General features: G+C 47.3%; 1 protein-coding gene across 9 annotated transcripts in view; it reads left to right on the top strand.

Moving 5' to 3' along the window:
• The window catches only part of SIPA1L3 (signal induced proliferation associated 1 like 3), a 238064-nt gene that overhangs the window by 6310 nt on the left and 210563 nt on the right, over positions 1–21191 (top strand). Inside the window, exon 1 of one of the 9 annotated variants that reach the window (XM_053667551.1) lies at positions 7772–7910. The exons of 6 other annotated variants lie outside the window; for them this stretch is intronic. The gene's annotated coding sequence lies outside the window, so the exon portion shown is untranslated. Of the gene's footprint in view, positions 1–7771; positions 7911–8004; positions 8342–21191 lie in introns of those variants that run through there. 2 more of the 9 variants (XM_053667550.1, XM_053667549.1) reach the window with 2 other exon arrangements.

Here is a 21191-nt window from a genome sequence, read left to right as displayed (position 1 = left end):
ACTGTTGGACAATGCCTGACATACAAAAGATGCTCAGTAAGTGTCTTTTGGCTGAATTGATGATACTAACCAGCATCCACTGAGCTCTTACTGTGTATAAGGCACTGCTGTGTCTGCTTTTCAGGTATCATATGTCTTGTTTAATCCTCCGAACTACCCCGTGGGGTAGGCACTGTTATAATTCCCATTTCCACATAAGGATACGGAAGTCCTGAGAAGTGCACGTCACAAAGCTGGTGAGTGTCAAGGCCACGATTCAAACCCAGGCCACTGGCTCCAGAGTCTAGGCTCTTAAACATTCAGTCTGTGTTCTGTCCACAGATGGACCCATGGACAAGCGAGGTGGACAAACAGGACCATACAGACTAGTTCCAGCCTCTGGGCATGAACACTTCTCTGGGCTTGGGCTTTTTAAAATTAAAAAAAATAATAATAATTTGGGAACCTATATTTCCCTTTTCTTTAAAATACAAAAATGAACTAGACTGTAATTTAAAAATTAATTTGTGTATAAAAATAAAAAAAATGAACTAGATATTTGATATTTTGAGTTTCTGTTAATTTTTTAGATGTGATAAAGATACTGTGGTTCTCCTTTAAAAATAAAACAAAACCTTGTCTTTTAAGACGTACCTTCTGAAATACCTATGAATTCTTAAAATGTCTGGGATTTGCTTCAAAATAATCTGGATGGCAGGGACTGGAGGGGACAAGTGTGTGTGTAAATAAGGAGATAAAGTAAGATTGGCCATGAGTCGATAACTGTTGAAGCTGGCCAGTTGGGATTTATTATACTCCTCTTTCCACCTTTGTGTGTTTGAAATGGCTCATCACGAAAAGTTAAAATATCCAGTACAACAAATTTCACTCAGCATTTGTGTGTTTCAAGCCCAAGTGTATGTGTGGGGGAATCCCCTGCTTCTGCTCTGTCCACTGCACAGTAAACACAGGGTTTTCTTCTCTTTGTGAAATGAGTCAATACTTGACCCACAGCTTCAGAAACGCTTTGGTAAAGTAGCATCTGGTAGCATAGAGGACATCTGTGAGGCTCCAGTGGCCACATGCCTCCCCCGCTGCTCCGAGTCCTGGTCACAGCGGCATTGGCCCCTCTGAGTCAATTTGCTGAGGCTGTCTTTCCTAAGATGTTTCCCTCCGGCACCTGACCATGGGGCCCCTCCTACATTTTTTCCAAGGACGAGTTCCAACAAGATCCTCAGATCCTGTCCCATCCTCCCCGCAGGAGAGACGAGCACAGATCCTTCCACTGATGGGTCTTTGTTAAGGGCCCACACAGAACCAGAATTGAGCTTCTGATCTCCCTCCAGCACTGAGTGATGAGGCAGGGAAAGTGCCCCCTTTCCGTTCTGACACTCAACAGCAGAAGGACAGGGGCAAGATGGGGCTTGTGACAGTGCCTTAGACCTGATGATATTTTACATCGAGCCAGCAATTATTAAAACTCCTTTACAGCTAACACCCACCACCCCCACCCCCCAGCCCCCGCATCACGACCAGAGGCTCGCATTGCATTCATCCTTCTGGGGTTGGTCAGTGAATCAGTGTGCGGCAGAAATCCTTGTGTGGAAGGGGCAGGAAAAGAGTGCACCTTTGTTTGGGGGTTTCTGTTTATCGTTTGCTTGCCAAGTAAGTCGAGAAGGTTGGTGGGACCAGGAGCACTGATTCTGTGTCTGTACATCACACTCCTACTGTGTGGGGAGGAAGACTGGAGCCCTGCAGCCCCTCTGGCTTTCTTAAACTTTTCCCCCTGGCACGCTCTGTGGTTTGGTTCTTTCAAAGGCTCTGGAGTGAATCTAGAGTGGAGAGAGTGTTAGCAGCGCTGTCAGCAGTCTCAGCAGCTTGACTTTTTTCAGTGTTTGCAGTGTGGAGCTGTACATGTTGGATCTGTGGGCAGCAAGCTTCAAATACTCATGCTGCACTGGATTTTTAAAGATTTTATTTTTTTATTTATTTTTAGAGAGAGGGGGAGGGAGGGAGAAAGACAAGGAAGGAAACATCAGCGTGCGGTTGCCTCTTGTATGCCCCTCCCTGGGGACCTGGCTGCAACCCAGGCAAGTGCCCTGACTGGGAATCAGACCTGTGACCCTTTGGTTTGCAGGCTGGCACTCAATCCACTGAACCACACCATCCAGGGCTGCCTTTGATTTTTAAATTTCAGGTATCCTCCAAGCTGAGCACTCTTCTAGGTACTAGGGATATAGCAGTGAACAAAGCAGACAATGCTGTGTAAATGGGACTCTCATTTAAGTGGAGGATTCAGATGGGTGAACAACATAAGTAAAACATATACTGTGTTAGGTGATTATAAGTGCTAAGTGGAAGATATTAAGCAGGGAAAGGGATATGAGATATAGGGATAGAGGTGTTAAAACTTTAGCCTGGGCAGCCAGGGATGGCCTCCCTGGGGAGGTGGCATGAGTACAAAGGAGGTGAGACTGTGTTTGAGCAGCAGGGGTGTCTGAACCGGAGGGAGCAGCCAGTGCAAAGGCCCTGAGACCATGGTAAGAAGTAGGAGCTCCCAGGGAGGCCCATGTGACGGGAGCAAAGTGAAGGAGGAAAGAGGAGGAGGGGATGCGGACAGTGAGGTGACAGGTTTACAGATCACTCGGGATCCAGTACAGGTTTGTTTGTTTTTCTGAGATGGGAAGATATTATAGGGTTGATTGAGTTACTGAGTTTCATTAAATTTGAATAATGACCACACACGTGTGATAGTTCTCTTCCCCAGAGACTACCACTATCTCAAGTTCTTCCCGGTGACTAGGTCCTTGACATTGTATTGTTTGAGTGAGTTTCGGGGCTTGCATTAGGTTAAACCATGTGAAATTGCTTTTTTGTGGGTCAAGAAGTCCACAGAAGTCCATTTTATGAAGTCCAGCCTAAGAGCTCCCATTCGGGAGCCTGAGGAATCTTACCAATCCTTCCTTGCCCCAGGGGTGGGCGGTGAGAGCCCTTTCCTGCGTCCCACACTTCTCTGTAGGTGACTGGCCCCACAGCGTCAGTGACACCAGTGAGTGCAAGACCCCTGCCCCACCCACAGCTCTGTGCTTAGAGTTGCTGTTAAGGCTGACAAGAGTCTGTTTCTTGCTATTGGGACCTTACCTAGGGTGGCATTAGTCATTCTTTGGCTTTTGGCATCTTGGGGCCACCAGTTTTGAAATCTCAGATGGCTCCAGAGGGAGGGGCACCCCTGGACTGTTGTCAGTGTTCAGCATGATTTCATGTGATGGGGTGCTCTCCGGGGTCAGGCATTCTGGATCAGTAACTGGGCGTAGTAGCCAGAAGAGCGCCCAGCTTGGACTGCCCACGGAAGTGTCTGCGGGACCGCGGAGGCTCCGGCTGTGGGTAGAAGTCTGAGGGGTGATGATCTGGACTGGGGAGAAGGCCTTCGGCACCTCCCACGGGTCGCACCACTCCTGGGCTGACCAGAGGCTCCCGTGTCTCTAGAACCAGGACACTGGGCTGGGTCCCTCGAGGGGCAAAACAACAGCAAGGAGTTACAGGTGCCGTTTTGGGGAGCTCAGTCAGGAGGTCGTGTTGGTTGGTAAACAACAGTAACATCAACAGGTGATTTACGTAGCATTTACTGTGTGCTGGCATTGTGCCAGGGCTTCCCAGGAAGTGACTCGTTTAAGCCTCCCCGCAACCCTATAAGATACGTGTTTTTTTTTTAAGATTTTATGTATTTATTTATGGAGAGAGGGGAAGAGAGGGAGAAAGAAAGGGAGAGAAACATCATTGTGTGGCTGCCTCTCATGCGCCCCTAACTGGGAGCCTGGCCCCCAACCCAGGCATGTGACTTGACTGGGAATCGAACCTGCGATCCTTTGGTTTGCAGGACGGCACTCAATCCACGGAGCCAGCCTGGGCCTGATGAGTATTCTTGTTATCCCCCTTTTGCAGATGAGACAACTAAATTTAAATAACTTGCCCAAGGTCACATAGCTAGACAGTGGTGGTGACAGGATTTGGATCCAGGGAGCCTGACTCCAGAGGTCTCACTCTGAGCCCTTCATTGCTGTGTGCTTCTGCGGTGGTCCTCAAACCTGATCCAACATTGGAATCCCCGGGAGGTCTTGTTAGGACACAGAGTGCCAGGCCCTACCAGGAGTTTTTGATTCAGTCAGTCTGGCTTAAGAATTTGGATTTCTAACAAGTTTCCAGGTGATACTGGTACTCCTGGGCCTAGGAGCACATTTTGAGAGAACCACTGACCTGCTACAATAGAAACCCAGCGGAAATTTGCCTGAAACCAGCACTGTGAACTCATGCAACAAACTTACAGGTAGGTAGCACCAGGATTGATTAATTAAGCAATTTTACAATGCCTGTGGGCTAGTGCTCTCCGTCAACTCTGCCATAGCTGGTGTCTCTGCCTCAAGTGTGCCTGTGGCCATAGATGCCCCTCGTGGCCGCAGGATGACAGCCACAGCTCTAGTTGTCACCTCCAGCAGCAGAAAGAGGGCATCTCCCACTCACCATGTTAGTCTTTCAAGAGAGGAAACCCTCTAGGTGCCCTGCCTCCCAGGTTCCCTTTATACCTCATTGGCCAGCATTGTGGCACATGACCATGCGTGGGCAGGTCACAGGCGGGGGCCAGTCAGGGTTTCATTTCCTTTGTTGCTGGGCATGGACCCCTCCTCACCGGAAGCACATGACAGCTGGGCGGAAAGTGGCTACAGGAATAAAATTACATCACTATTGGGAATGAACCGGGAGAGGGGGATGGCTGTTGGGTAGGCAGACATTGGATATGCCGCCAAAGTTAGTGAAACAAAGTGGGAACGTTATAGCCGTCCACTTTTGTGTCATCATACTTACCTACTGTGTTTTGTAATTACCTGAATCAAGACATGGCTTTTTTGTTGTTGTTGTTGTTCTCAAATCATGTTTACCTTTCGTCTGAAAATTCAGGTAAACTCAAGCCAGATGACAAGGCGGCCGTGTGAGGGACAGTGTGCGTGGCGTTTGAGAGCATTCACCGAGCTCAGAAACGCCTGTCGCCCCCTCTCTGCCCCTGACCAACTCCTGCGCAAGGTGTCCCTCTCAGAGGCTTGGCTTCCCCTCGGAGGACTGCCTCACAGGATGCCTGTGTAGATGAAGGGAATGGATGAAGCTTGAGTGCCTGCCGCCCTTCGCTGGCACGTGGGAAATGCTCAAGAACGTGGCCTCTGCTGTTAACACTGACCCCTGAACAACTCGGGGGTTAGGGGTGCTGCCCCTCACCTCACAGTCCAACATCTACATAGAGCTTTTGACTCCCCAAACTTTACTAATAGCCTACTGTTGACCTCCTGATAACATAAACAGTCAATTAACACATACTTTGTATGTATTATATGCTATATTCTTACAGTAAAGTAAGCTAGAGAAAAGAAATTTAAGAAAATTATGAGGAAGAGAAAATGCATTTACGGTATTGAATGAGGGGAAAAAAAACCCACGTACAAGTGGCCCACGTAGTTCAGATCCATATCGTTCGAATCAGCTGTGTTGCCGTGACTGGATAGTTCAGTTGGTTGGAGTGCTGTCCCAGTACATCACGTGGTGGATTTGCTCTCCAGTCAGGGCACGTGGGAGAATCAACTAATGAAGGCATAAATAAGTGGAACAACAAATCAGTGTTTCCTTCTCTCTTCCTCCTTTCCTCTCTCCCTTTCTCTTCCTCTCTCTCTAAAATCAATCAGTAAATTAATTATTCTCAAAAGAAAGAGTCAGCTGCACTGTGTGTGGTACGTGCTGTTGAGTTGGCTCTGCCTCCTGGTGACCCAGTGACTGAGTGCTGTTCACAGCACCCTGCCCTCAGCAGCCCTGCGCAGCCGCTGTAGACTCATGCCTATGGCTTCTGTATGGAGTCCATTCATCTCCATAATTGTCCATAATTGGTCATCCTCTTTTCCTGATGCCTCCCCCCCCCCCAACCTTATTGTCTTTTCCAAGGAGCCCTGCCTTCTCATGATGAGCCTGAGGTAGAACGGCTTCAGTTTTGTCATTTTGGCCTGTAGCAACATTTCAGGCTCAATTTGCTCCAGGTCCCATTTGTTTGTTTTTCTGGTGATCCAGGGAAGCTGTAGGGCCCTCCTCTGACACATCATTTCAAAGGAAGTACTTTTTTTCTCGTCAACTTTCTTCACTGTCTGACTTTAACCTCCATTCATAGTAATTGGGAATATGAGGGTGTGTGTGTGATCGTAATGTTGGTTTTTAATGACGTATCTTTGCTCTTAGTGATCTCTCTCCCTAATTCTCCCATTGCTGCTCTTTCGAGTTTCAGCCTTCTCTGGATTTCTTGGCTGCCGTCTCCATTTGAATGGATGACTGGGCCAAGGTAAGCAAAATCATCAACAATTTCAATGCCTTCATTGTCTGTGTTAAAGTTGTATACTTCTGTGGTCATGATTTTACTCTTCCTGGTGTTTGCCTGCCATTCTGCTTTGGTACTTCTTTCACTTTCCTGAGAAGTCATTTCAGATCACTGCCACTTTCTGCCAGTAGGATGGTGTTAGTCTTCAAATATTAAATTATTGATATTCTCCCAATTTTTACTCTTTCTTCCTCTGAGTTCAACCCAGTTTATTAGTATACTAAATGACTTAATTGAATAATTAAATACGATGTTATAATCCTGCTCTCTCCTCTCAACAACCTATGAAAGTGACCGTCCATGTTGCAGGCTGAAATTTCCTGTGTGTGCCTGTTGCTGCTGCTTGTGGATAGAGTGTTAAGTTGTTGCCTTGTAAGACTGCAGGAGGACTGAGGCATGGAGTGTGGGCTCTGGTGCCAGACCACCTGGATGCAAGTTCTGGGTCCATCTCAGCCCCCTGTTTGACCTTGGGCGGGCTACTTAGCCTTGCAGTGTCTCAGTTTCCAAATCCATAAAGTGAAGCTGGTAGCAGTACTGCCCTCCTAGGCCGTTGGGAGGGTTCAGTGCATTCATGTTTGTAAAGCACTTAGAACGTTGTGCGGTGCCTGGCCCACAGCGGTCACACCACCCGGACACAGCACCAGGACACTCTGCTGTTCTTTTGCTGTTTTGTGCCGGTTTGTTCCCAGACAGCTGACTGTAAGCTCTGAGGGCGGGGTCTGTGCCGGTTTTTGTGTACTGTGTCTTAGAGCCTGACTCGGAATAGATAGGTCGTATATACTTTTTTGTAGATGAAAAGAATGGCAGTTTTCTTAACTTATTTCCCTATAGCTGCCCAGAATTTAAACTCCATGACAATGGATTGTCCCCATTTTGAAGGGATAAGCTGAACCTGATTGAATGTGAGGTCGGCATGTGATAACTGCAGCTGAGAGTTACAGAGCATTCTTGTGGGTTGGGGCTAAGCGCTCACCATAAAGATCTCACTGGCTTCTCATACTCACCTCATGTTACAGATGAGGAAACTGAGGCCCAGTGGGGAGGACCAGTTTCTCTTGAGAGGAGATCTAGTGAAGGGGTGGGTTAACGCTCCACTTTCCCACTTTCTGGCTGTGCGACTTCCTGGCTCGTGACTTACCTGTTCCTGAGCTTTCTCATCAGTGAAACACGAATGATAATAGCACCTACTTAGAGGGTAGCTAAGTGGACTAGGGGAGAGAATTCCTATGAAGGGCTTAGAATAGTGCCTTGTGCAGTGCAGCTCTTGGCTTTGGGTTGTCATTATTAGGCTCAGCCGTTCAGTTGTGCTTCCGGAGCTGGCCCCGGAGTCCAGTGGCCATGCTTAATCATTAAACTGCGTGGCTGCCTCTTCGAGCTAGCTCCCTGTCTGCACAGGGAAAGGAGCCCATCTTTGGATCATGAAGTTGTGAACAAAGCAGGCGGGCACAGGCCCAGGGCTGGGGATGCTGTGGGCACAGATCCAGCCCCGGCTGCGTCAGCGAACAGGTGGCCCATTCCTGGATTGGAGGTAACAGGCAAGCCCTCTTTGTTACCTGTGAGCTTTCTCTTAAGCCCATTCAGGCTCCTCAGACCACGTGTCTGATGAGTAAGGAATCCTTTTATTTCCCTCCCCCAAAGGGACTGTTGGCAAAACAACCTCTTTGAGAAGGCGCCCGTTCACGAACATCAGCCAGCCATCTTTTGGGGAACTCCGGGGGCTGGCAGGTTCTTGTGGCTGCTGAATAAGTCGCTGTTAGTAGCTGGCACGGCAGGTTCCCATTTCCGCATTCCACACACGCACGCGGGCTGGGGGAGGCACCACCAAGGCCAAAGGCAGGCTGCAGCGCTCAGGCAGGTATACTTTGCCCGGAGAAGACCTGCCAGTACACCTGAGTGCCTGGAACTCCTCTCAGTCGCCTGCCTGCTTTGTGAGTGGGGCTCTGTTGGGACGTCTTGTAGGTGAGTGAGTGGTGTTTGCTAAGTTTGGTAGTGACCTGTGAAGTAGACAAAGTTAATGCTGTTTCGTCTTCTCGGGAGTTAGACTACTGGCTTTGTTGTCTTCTTTTTTTCCCTCCTGCCTCTCCCGTGAAATATTTACCTGTCTGCTGCACACTGTGAAGAAAGGGTGGGCAGAGTGTTAGGGAGGGAGAAGGACATGGAGGCCGTTCCTCCCTGAAAGGAAGGGGTGAGCGTTGGTCTCCTGTGGGGTCTGAACTTCGGTGCCACGTGTTGGGGGGCATCCCAGCGTGGTCCACACAAGCCGAGTGGTCTCAGGTGAGTTCCTTTCCCTCTCCAGGCCTGTTTCTTCATCCGACGAATGGGAAGTAGGAGCAGTACCCACTCACCTTTCTAATACATGTGAAGGCCCTGGGCGTGGAGTGGTGCTCAGCACCTGCCGCCCCTGTGCCCCCACCTCAGCCCCCAGCCCCCTTGCCTGCCTCCCCTCAGACTTCTCAGCTGCTGCTGGCTGTACTCCAGCTACACCGGCCTCCTGCCCTTCCTCTCTCGGGGCCTTTGCCCTGGCTGTTCCCTCTGCCTGAAACACTTGCCCCAGTATCCCCACAGCTCCCTATCCAGGTCTCTGCTTAAATGTCACCTTCTCTGTGAGGCCTTTGTCCTTAAATAGCACCTTCTTCGTCACTCTCTAGCTACTTACTGTGCTTTATTTTTCTTTATAGTATTGATTCCCACTTGACATATTCATTTGTTTACTGCCTGTCCCCCCAGCCCCCAACTGTTGGCTCCATGAGAGCACAGGGACTTCCGTCTCTGTCCTTGTAGAGCAGTTCTGGCATGTGGTAGGTAGGTGTGGGGTAAATTCTTTCACGAGTGAATGTATGACATCAGGCGCAGGTGCAGCGTTGCCAAAGGACGGGCAGCTCTCCCATCCGGGGTTTGAGTAGGATGTCAGAATATCCAGAAATGTGTGGCGTGCATGCACCTTCTTTTTGGTCAGCCAGCAGGTTCTTGGGCCTTCCTGCAGCATCTGGCCTTCCAGCCCCTTCAGTCTTCACAGTCCAGGCCCTGGCACTGGCTCGTCAGGACAGCCTGGGTGTGCGTGTCATGGAACACACAGCCGCGGTGCTAGTGAGGGTAGAAGATGCGTGCAGGTGGATTGGGTGGGGAAGGCTTTGGCAGAGACACCACTCGTAGACATACATCCTGTGTGTGCGGAAGGCCGACTTTACCACCAGGCCTCGCTTGGTCTTCCCGTGGTGGGGAGGCCAGGGAATGCCTTGGAAATAAGAATTAACTGGCCAGGCACAGTTTATTGGTCTTCCCTGCGTTCACAGGCAATAATTCTTGTTCTGGGGCCGAACAGGTTTTAATTAAGTGGTGAACTTGAAAAGAGTCTTGCTGTGTAATAGCCGACACTTCTCAGCAGTTTTCTGGCTCCGGGTGTCAGTGGTTGGTTCTGTAAGAATGTCCTGCGCAGGGCTTCCCCAAGCTCCATGTGACAAGGTCAGTGGTCCTCTGGGATCTCTCCCAATAACATGAGGGATCGAGGTGTGTGTATCACACATCTTCACACCTAGGGGCCTGCTGCCATTTGATAAATGGGCAGAGAATTAGAGGAGGTGCATTTGAGCTCCAAGTACAGTGGTTTAGGGGTTGACCCCCCTGGGAGGCCACTGCACATAATGCTCAAGTCCCAGCACTGCCCAGACTCTGGACATAATATTTCTCTTCTCAGGGCCTCAGTTTCCTTATCTGGAAAGTGAAAGTAATTACTAATACCTACATTAAATGAGAATTTAAAATGAGATCAGGTGACCTAGTTAGAACTGTGTCCAGTGTGTAGAAAGCACTCAATAAAAGGGGATGATAATTACTTTTATGAATTGATTGCAAGCCTCCTTTTAATTTTTTCACACCGTCCTGTCGTGGGCTTTTTCTTCCTCCTACCTGCTGTCCCACCCCCACCGTCCCACAGTTCTTCGCCCATGGGAACAATCAAGTACTAAATGTACCTGTTTACATTTTTCTCCATGGTTATATAATCCTATAGGGGAAAACATTACCCTATAAGGGGTAACATTACCCTCATTTTTCAGCATTTTGCTTTTCTCACAGGCAATGCCGTGTGGAAGCGCCTCTGAATTCTCAGGCAATGCACCGATCTGCTGTTTTTAGTGGCTGCCCAGCACACAGCAGTGTGGGTGCACGTGGGTACTGGGCGAGGTTGTCATTGATGTGCACGTCCTGTGTTCCTCATGTTTCCCCCCTAAATTACTATTTTTATTGATAGCCCTTCTTTAATTAGATCGCAGGAGCCTGACCTGCTCTGCCCCCTTGTTCACTTCAGCTCTGAGCCTCTGAGAATGAGTGCGAGGTGTCACTGGTGTAACGATGACCCTCGCACAGGCAGGAGGTGTGTCTTCTCAGGGTCCTCACTAGGTCTGTAGCACAAGGTTGAACCATCTCCTTTAAGTGCTTTTTAATTGCAAAAATGGTTAATAGATTCATCATCCTTAAGGCCATTTAGTTGTATTGTGGGTACTTACGAAATAAGAGTGACAGAGAAGGCTGATGTTTTCTTCATATTAACAGTCTTTGGAAATCAGAGTATATAAGAGATTTTGTTGCATTTGTGATCAATTGGCATGTTTTTTTTAAATTTTTATTTATTTATTTTTAGAGAGAGGGGAAGGGAAAGAGAGAGGGAAACATCAATGTGGTTGCCTCTCAAGTGCCCCCTCCTGGGGACCTGGTCCACAACCCAGGCATGTGCCCTAACTGGGAATTGAACCTGCAACCCTTTGGTTCACAGGCCCATGCTTGATGCACTGAGCTGCACTAGCCAGGGTGGCGTGTTTCTTTTTTAGGTGGTACTTAAAGACTATATTTGGCTTCCTGAAGCTTGTGCAGTGGTGTACCCCAATGGCAGTCTGTTCCGTTCTCTGTTGCTGCATAACAAGGTACCTACTCCAAAACTCAAGGCCTTAAAATGACAACAGTTTATTATTTTTATGAATCTCTCAGTGCTTGAAGCTCATCTTCTGCAAGTTTTGCTTTGGGGGTCTCTTAAGTGGCTGCAGTCAGAAGGTAGGTGGGGCCGGAATGTTCACGTGGCATCTGGGAGATGGCTTGGGCCTTCTCTGTCTGTTTAGTCTCAGAACCTCTTCTCCCATGTTGACTCACCAGCCAGCAGCGGGACTTGCGGCGTGGCATCCCCCAGCTTCCTAAGTCATCCGAAGGCATAAGTCCAGAACTGGCCCCACATCACCTCAGCCTCATTCTATTGGTTAAAGTGAGTCATGGGGTCAGTCCGGATTCCGTGTGGGAGGGAGGACGCAGGTCAGCCTCGGGGAGGCGGCCATCTTTGGAGCCCGTCTAGCACACCAGTCATTTTCTCAGGAAAGGAGAAACGCAGAGGTCAGCAGGAGCAGGCGGTATTGCAGCTTTTACCACCCGCCCAGTGCCCCGGGCTCCTCTTTATCTGCCCTGTCGCCTTAAGACGGCTCCTTCACCTTTAGCCCCACGATCCTGTTCAGTCAGGAAGAGGTGAAGCCCCAGGGCAGTGATTTTCAACCTTTTTCATTTCATGGCACACATAAACTAAGTATTAAACTTCTGTGGCACTCCAAACAATATATATTTTTGCTCATCTGACCAAAAAGAAATAGATATAATTTTGATTCATTCACACCAGACAGTTATTGTATTGGCTGTTAGCATTTTTTTTTTAATCCTCACCAGAGAATGTGCCCATTGATTTTTTAGAGAGAGAGGCAGGGAGAGGGGGTGGGGGCAGGGAGAGAGAGAAAGAGCAAAAGAGGAACATCGATGTAAGAGAGAAACATCCGTCAGTTGCTTTCTGTGCGCCCCTCTGCCGGGGATCAAACCTGCAGCCTAGGTGTGTGCCCTGATGAGATTGAGCCCACAACCTTTACATGTGCAGGATGGTGCTCCAACCAGCTGAGCCACTGGCCAGGGCCAACTGTTGGCATTTTTGTATTTGACAATCTAAGGAAAGAAAGGTCAGTGCCCCTTAACTAAATAGTCAGGTACCGGACATTTTAAAAATAATCGTGGCACACTGGTTGAAAACTGCTACTATAGGGGAAGAAGACACCACCTCTGTTGGGAAGCAAAAGCCTTCACTAAAATTCCTAGTGGGCTTCTGCTTGTGTCTCTGTAGCTAGAACTTTGTGACATGACCACTCCTTGGTACAAGGAAGTCTCAGAAATCCAGTGTTTAAATCTGGGGTTATTGCCACCCTGACCAAAGGGTCAGTAAGAAAGAAGTGGGGAGGAGGGACATGCCGAGTAAGCATCCAGGAGTAGTTTGTTCAGACAGCCAAGGTAGTGGTGGGTAAACTGAGGCAGCATGCATTCATTTATCAACTGTTTAGTAAATACCTGGGATGGGCAATGCACCGGGCTTCTTATTGTACATTGGCTGCAGGGTTCAAGGGAGTGAACACATCTGGGAGTTAAACACTCAGAATCATTTGCAGGCCTTGAACAGATAATTGCTCGTATCTCCCATGTAGATGTTTGAAGTTAGATTAATGATAATAGTAATAGCTATTAAGGGCTTACCTGGTAGAAGAACTATCAACCAGCTGGTTCATCTTCATGGTGGCCTCGTGAAGAAGGCACTTTTGTTATCCTCCCTTTTCAGGTGTGGAAGCAGGCACAGAGAAGTTGACTGACTGGGCCTGCCAGCGTTGCTATGGCGAGGGGGTGGTGGGATGCACATGGTGGTCTGGCTCTGGAGTCCGTGGACTGAACCACTGTGCTTTATGGCTTTAGTTTATTACAGGAAATATTTCTTGTTGAAATAAATATGTGACAGTAGAACAAAATATGGAGTAGAAACCCCTTACTACTCTGTCCCCTCCACTGCAGCTGCCCACCCAGGAACGGGAGCATTACCAATGACTGATACGACCCCGTGTGTGCTGCGTGGTACTTCCTCCCTGATACGGCCTGCTCTCCCAGGGTGACCACCATCTTAAATATTTTGTTTATCATTTCTTATCTTAAATTATGTTTTGAACTTCAACTGATATTATACTGTATATAGCCTTCTAGGACTTGTATTGATCCAAACCATTTGGTATAACTAGTCCATTAATTTTTAACAGCTGTGTAATATTCCACTGACTTAATGTACTAATCATGTTTTTGTTTTACTCATTTCCATGGCTATGGACATTTTGTTCCAGCTACTGTGAATGTTGTTCTACGTATTTCCGGTTGTGCATAGACAAGAATTGGGGGGGGGGGTACGTACTAGCATGAGATTGACAGGTTGTAGGATGTGAGCATCTTGAAGTTTGCAAAATAGTGTCAAACTGTTCTCTATAAACATTCTCACCAAGGATGTATAAGAGTTCCTGCTATTCTATATCCTTGTCGTACTTGGTTTGTGAAACTTTTTATTTTTGCTCATCTGATGGATATGAAATGAAATGCTGTGGTATTAACTTGCATTCCCCTGAAAACTAGTGAAGCAAATATCTTTTCATTTGCTTCTTGTTCTAGTATAGTTGTTCATCCTTTTTGCTCCTTTTTGTTATTGATTTGTAGGTGGTATTTATATACTTTGGTTACTAATCCTGGACAGCAGCCTATTTAAGCTAATTTAAGCTTTATAATCTTGCGTTATCATTCCCTTGGTTGTCTCCTCTCCCCCGTCCACTCTGCCCCCACCTCCATGATACTTCTTTGTGTGATTCACTCCTCTTTGGAACAGCTCTCAATTTATGAGCTTTTTTATGCATTTGTATAAAAAGTGACTGTATCCATTCCACCCACTCTACTATAGCTTTTAAAAATTTTTATTTATTTAATTGTTGTTCAAGTACAGTATTCTGTCTTTTACTCCCATCCCAGCCCGCCCCTCCTCCCCACCATAGCTTTTTTATTTCAGGCATATCAGTTAGGATTAGGTTCAATGGCATTTAATAGAAAATTATATAAAACAAAATGACAGTGGTCTGAGCAAGATAGAAGTTTATTTCGCTCACATAAAGGCCCAGCAATAAGCAGGCCAGGGCGGCACTCTTGTCAGGGACCCAGGCTCCTTCCACCTTTTTGCTCCACCATCCTTATCCTGTCACCTCGTGATTCAGGATGGCTGCTCAGGTTCCAGCCACTACGTCCCAGCAAGCAGGAAAGGAGGGATGGTCATGGGTTCCCTGTGTTTTTTAAAAGACTTAATGGCAGTTGTACACAAGAATTCTGCTTTTATAGATCTTGCCCAGAACTTAGTCACAGTATTATATGTAGTTGCAAGGGAATCTAGGAAATGTATCCTTTATTTCACATATCCTTGTTCTTAACTAAAAATCATGTTTTATTACTAAGTTAAAGGAGAAGACTAAATGGGTTAGGCAAGTAGCAACTTTACCAGTTCGGAATGTTCCCCTAAAAATGACTCTTAAAGAAGCCCCCAGACACCAGGATGGTACCTCTACTTGACACCCACTTTGAGTCTTTGATTTATTATACAGATATTTATTGAGCACCTGTTTTGTGCAGCACGGTTCCGGAAGCCAGAAAGACAGCAATGAACAAAACAAACGAAATCCCCATCCTCGTGGACCTTACATTGTAAATGGGAAGAGAGATCATAAAGGAGGGGCATGTAGTGAGTCGGAAAGGGATAATAACGTGTGTGGAAAAAACAAAGGAGGATGCACGGAGAGTTAACAGCGTGTGGTGCTGTGTTAGCCAGAGTGGTCAGGAAAGGCCTCTTTCATGAGATGACATTGGAACAGAAGTGAGAGAGGGGAGTAAGAGGTCTGAGGGAAGAGCATTTGGGGCAAAATAAGGGCCGGTGAAAGGCCCTGAGGTGAGACAGTGCCTGACATGCTGGAGGGACTTCAGAGTGGTCAGTAGGGCTCCAGAGGAGCGAGCGAGGGAGATTGGGTGGGAAATCGGAGCAGAAAGACAACAGGGACAGGTCGTGTGGGGCCTTGTGAGCCTCAGCGGGGACTTTTGGTTTTACCCACGGTGACATGGAGCCGCAGGAGGAAGATGTGAGCCGATCATTAGCGGGTGGTAGTGAAAGTCATCATGAGCTGTCTTTCCAGTCTTCCTGGGTCTTTAATTACTTCCAGACACCTTTGGAGAAAGTAAGTAGCTCCAGCTCTTACTAACTTGTGACTACTCTGGTTTTATATACGTATAGTTCACCACTGTGCACCCCACTAGGTTGTTTTTAAACTCAGTAGTTCAGTGTTTATCTGTGCGAGGTAAGGGTTCTTTAAGGACATACCGACAATATTGTCATGATTAAAATGACAATAATTGCTTCACATCATGTGGTATCTAGTTAGTGTTAACATTCTAGATCTTCTCTAAATATCTTTGTAGAATTGATATGTTCCCGATCAGGACCCAACAAGGTCCACTGTTGGATTTGGTTCTTATGCTTGTTAAGTCTCGTTTACTCTGTGGATTTCCCCTCCCTCTTTTTCAGTAGTTTATTTGTTGAGAAAAGCCATGTCATTTGTCCTGTAGGTTGCCCACAGTCTGTGTCCGGCTGATTGTATTTCTGCGATGGTGTTTAACAGGTTTTCCTGTCCCTATGTTTTCTGTTAATGAGTAGTTGGATTTAGAGAATGGAGCAGATTCAGGTTTGAGGTGTGTTCACACCCACATTTTCTGTGGTGGGGGGGAGGCACTCTCCTGGGTGTTGCTGCCTGTGTGTGTATATCTGTCAGGGCATGTAAAGACCATTGTCTCTTTTTGTGATATTCTGTAGTATTAACGCCATAAATGACTATTGTCTACACTAGCGATTTTCAACCAGTGTGCCACAAGACTTTTTAAAACATACAATACTTGACTATTTAGTCAAGGGTACTGACCTCTTTTCTCTTAGATTGTCAAAAGAAAAAGGAAGTAGTAAACCAATTAATAACAATTTCGGGTGGGGATGAATGATGCTATGGAGTCGTCAAAGCAGAATAGTGAGCGAGACACACCTGGAAGGTGGAGGAGGCTGTGGGGAGCTGGGGGCAGTTGGGAGGTGTGGGGGAGGCTGGGGGCGGCTGGGGAGGTGTGGGGGAGGCTGGGGGAAGCTGGGGGGTATGGAGGAGGCTGGGGAGGTGTGGGGGAGGCTGGGGGAAGCTGGGGGGGTGTGGGGGAGGCTGGGGGAAGCTGGGGGGGTGTGGGGGAGGCTGGGGGAAGCTGGGGAGGTGTGGGGGAGGCTGGGGAGGTGTGGGGGAGGCTGGGGGAAGCTGGGGGGTGTGGGGGAGGCTGGGGAGGTGTGGGGGAGGCTGGGGAGGTGTGGGGGAGGCTGGGGGGTGTGGGGGAGAGCTTTCCTGGTGTAGCGACATGTCAGCTGAGACTGCACTGGCACAAAGGTGCCTGTGCTGTAAAAGACCAAAGGGAAGACCCTTCCTGGTGGAAGAAGTAGCAAGTGCAGAGGTGCTGAGTCAGGAAAGAGTACGCTGTGTCAAGGAGTAGCGGTTTCCAGTGTGGCTGGAGCATCGTAGGACGTTAGAGGGTGGGTAGAGCTGAGACCCTGGTAAAGGGCTTGAGTTTTATTCTTAGTGCTGTCTCATTCATTCCTTGTGGCTACTGTGAGGAGCATAGATGGAGGAGGTGGGAGTGGATGGAAGTGGGGCAGTGGGGGATGCAGCCCCTGCTGGGGTGAGCAGACGGGTGTGGTGCCAGGCCTGGGTGGTAGCCTGTGTGCTTGAGAGAAGTGTGCTTGTCAACAATGTGCCAGCGGATTGGTCGGAGTGGGTGGTGAGTAGGGTGAAAGGTTTTCCAGGGCATTCCAGCTTTGGTCTGCAGGTTTCAGTGGAAGTAAGAACAGTCCCAGCCAGCCCTCCTTTAACATGAGCTGAGGGTCCTGCTCACACATGTCTCATTTAATCCTCATTACAATAAACTTTTATTCCCCATTTTGCAAATGAGGAAACTGCAGCACAGGGAAGTGAAGCCCTTGATCAGCTGGTTGGGACTGGAGTTGGAACCTGGGGAGCCCGACCCACAGTCTGACCTCGTTCCCCTTTTCTCCCACTGCAGCCCCAGCCGTTAATTCGCCATGTTTACACAGCCTGTGCCCAGCAGGCACCAAATGTCATTGCCCTACATTTATGAAATCAAGAGGGGATCGAGTTCTCTTGGGTGGCTCTTCCACCATCCCCGCTAACCTAGATGCTGACTCGCCTTTTATTACAGTGTTACAGGTCAGAAAACAGGGAGTGACACATACGTAACTTGACACGTGGCCGGATGAGGTGTATATAGGCCCAGGACTTCGAGCTCCTGAGCCCGCTTAACTGATCGGGTTGAAAGTCTTCTCACCATCAGATCCTTCTTATCTCCTCCTGTAGCACTCCACTGGTAAAGGGAGCTCACTCCCCATGGGGCGCGTGTCCTACGTGATACCTCAGCCAGTCACATGGCTTTACTTGGTGTCCTCTAGCAGAGAGGTCTGACCCTCCCCATGCGGCTTGTGTGTGAGGTGGTGCTGCATTTGGCACGGCCTCAGCTCACGACCTCAGCTCACCACTCTCCTTCAGTGACACTGAAAATGCTGATTGTCTCCCGCTCCTATTTACATTTAGGTCATGTGACAGCATTTTATATTCATCCAGCATTTTATATTCATCCATTTTTTAGATTTCTGTTTAAAAATTTTATTTAAAAATCTTTATTGATTCAGAAGTTACAAAAGTGACACAGTGGTTGTAAAAGAGTTCGAACAGAGCTTTTTGTGAAGTAAAGCACGTAAGGTTCACGTTCCCACCATGACCCTGGCACTTGGCACCCCCCCCCCCCCCCCCCCCCCAGTGTCTCACCTGCCCAGAGGGACCTGCAGTCTGCCCTGCCTTCCCGGGTGTGCAGTAGATGGTGTTTGGTTAAGAGCCTGGCCTCAGGAGCCCCAGTGCCTGGGTTCAAGTCTGAATTTTTCTGTGTACTGACTTAGGCCTTTACTTAAAAAAAAAAAAATCACTACATGTCTCAGTTTTCCTATCTGATGGTCCTAACCCCTTGGCTTGAAAGGCTTCCTTGTGCTAATGTATGTAAAAGTTGGGGCATGTGAGAAGCACTCACGTGTTATCTTTATTACTCACATATATGCGTATGCTTGTTTGTTTTGCAGGTGTGCTGTACATTTATTGTTCCGCAGACTGCACTTTTCTTTAATAATTTATCTTGGAGAGCCTCCCGTGGCCATGGGTCAAGGTTGGCCACATTCTTTTTAGTGACCTTTCTCATCCTGTCTAGGCCCTGTTTTTAGACACGCTGGTTGTTTCCAACTTTCATTATTATACCTCTAAACATCTCACACACAAAAACCTTTGCTTCGTAGTTTTTGGGGTTTTCTTTTTAGGACAAAGTCCTGGAAGTACAGTTACTAAAACAAAGTGTATAACTATTTCGTAAAGACTTTTGATATTTAGGCCCTGGCCGGGTAGCTCAGTTGGTTAGAGCATTGTCCTGATACACCAAGGTTGCAGGTTTGATCCCCAGTCAGGGCTCAAACAAGGTGCAACCAATGAATGCACAAATAAGTGAAACAACAAACTGATGTTTCTCTCTCCACCCTTTCTCTCTCTCTAAATACTGATAATTTTTTTAAAAAAGACGTGATATTTATTGCCAACTTGTCTTCTGGGATATGTTTATTATACACATATATTTCCTTGATAATTTTTCTAGGGGAGGTTTTGTGTTTTTTTTTGAATCCTCACTGGAGAACATGCTTATTGATCTTAGAGAGACGGGGAGAGGGAGGGAGACATCGCTGTGGGAGAGAAACATCAGTTGCCTGCCTCTCGCACGAGCCCTTACTGGGGACTGAATCTGCCACCCAGGCATGTGTCCTGACCAGAAATTAAACATAGTCTTTCAGTTTACAGGACAGCACTCCAACCAACTGAGCCACACCAGCTCAAGGAGGAGTATTTTTAAATTTCTTATTGTTTTGTAGAGGATTTATAAATATTTTTGTTATATGTTGCATCCTTATGTTTACATTTATGTTTTTAAACATCATACTGAGACTTTGTTTTGCTTTAATGCTTTGGTTTTAAATTTAAGGTGAGATAAATATTACGGTATATTTTCCTCCATAGTTAACCAGTTGTCCTCATAATATTGATTGAATACTCCATCATATACAACTAACTTGCAAAGCCTTGGATGAGCCAGACTCCAGTATAAGTGTTTTAACGTTTACCTGTCAGGTCCCTACCATAACTCAGTGAAGCAGGTTGGTAGTGTCCCCACTCACAGTGAGGAAACTGAAGCCCAAAGAGCTGACCTTGCTTGCTCACTGTCTCACAATTTGGATGAAGCAGAGACTTGTTTGAAATATTGTAGATTTATTCAGTAACCAGCCTCCTTATTTCTAATATATTTTTAGCAGCCTTTCCATCTTTCTTGGCAAATTTTCCTTTTGTCATTTTTAAGTTTTTTTTCCTTTTATTGATTCTAGAGAGAGGGGAAGGGAGGGAGAAGGAGAGGGAGAGAACCATCAATGGGTTGCCTCCTGCATGTGCCCTGATGGGGACTGAACCCACAACACAGGCATGTGCCCTGACTGAGAATTGAACCCGTGACCTTTTGGTTTGTGGGACAGTGTGAAGTGAACTGAGCCACACTGGCCAAGACCCTGTTGTCATTTAGTGCTAGTCATTTTGAGTGGTCCTATTGCCACAGTTGTATGTTTTAGACTTGTTCCCTGCCCCATTTCCCTGGCCAAGCCTTCTGTGATCATGTTAAATGCCAGTGGTGGTCACAGACCAGGCATGGGTGCCTCAAATCTTTTATTATACAGGGCCTCCCTCAATGTTGGCCTGCTTAGGCAGGGACCAGGAATTTTCTGAGTCTTAAGTCCATAGTGGCCGTTGTGTGACAACGTCATGAAGGACTCATCTGTCCCCATGGCTGGTTAAGTCAAGGAAAAAGCTGGTATCCAGGGTCACAACTTGAGTATAAGCAGCAGTGGACAATATTCTGGGGCCTTGATTAGTATGGAAAAAAGCAAGTCAGTCCAGCAAGGGGCAGTGGGGAGCTCAGCAAGGAGCTATAGCAGAGCAAGCCCAGTCACGGAGAGGGCAGCCCCAGAACCAGCTGCTGGGTCTGTGGAACCGGTTGCCCATCACCTGGATCCCATGAGGCCTGACGTCAGACTGCTGGCTTTGCCTCTTCCTGACTGGGCAGCCTTGGTCAAGTATCTTAACCTCTCTGTGCGTTAACTCTATCTTACTGTAGGTTTTTGTGAGGATTAAATGATCCATGTAAAGTGCTCAGAATAGTGGTTGGCACAGAGTAAAAACTCAGATATAGTCATGGGCCACATAACGAACGATGTTATGGTTAACAACAGACTCCATATACAACGATGGTCCTTTAAGATTATAATTGAGGCCAAACATTCCTATTGCCTAGTGGCATTGTAGCCACATTAAGGTCTTAGCAAAATGCATTGCTCACTAGTTTGTGGTGATGCTGGTGTATACAAACCTGACAGCTTTATAAAAGTATAGCACATACAATCATGTACCGTATGTTAAACTTGATAATAAACAGCCCTGTTAGTGGTTTATGTATTTAAAATACTATACTGTTTATGATTATTTTAGAATGCTTGCTTTCTACCTATATAAAAAAAAAGCCTGATACATAGTGTATTTACCGTGTCTCTTGATTACATGATTTTTTTTCTTGTGCCAGTTTTAATCTCATGTTTTGTACAATAAGGTGGTGTACAGGCGTCTAGGCTAGGAGCGAGAAGCTATACCATACAGCCTAGGCGTGTAGTAGGCTGTACTGCCTGTTGTATACATGTGTTCTGATCCTCACACAGCCACAAAATCACCTAATG

The sequence above is a fragment of the Artibeus jamaicensis genome, unplaced genomic scaffold, assembly GCF_021234435.1.
Source record: "Artibeus jamaicensis isolate MK-2021 breed Jamaican fruit bat unplaced genomic scaffold, CSHL_Jam_final contig_47, whole genome shotgun sequence".
Lineage (NCBI taxonomy): Eukaryota > Metazoa > Chordata > Mammalia > Chiroptera > Phyllostomidae > Artibeus > Artibeus jamaicensis.
This window is presented reverse-complemented; position numbering and strand designations above follow the sequence as displayed.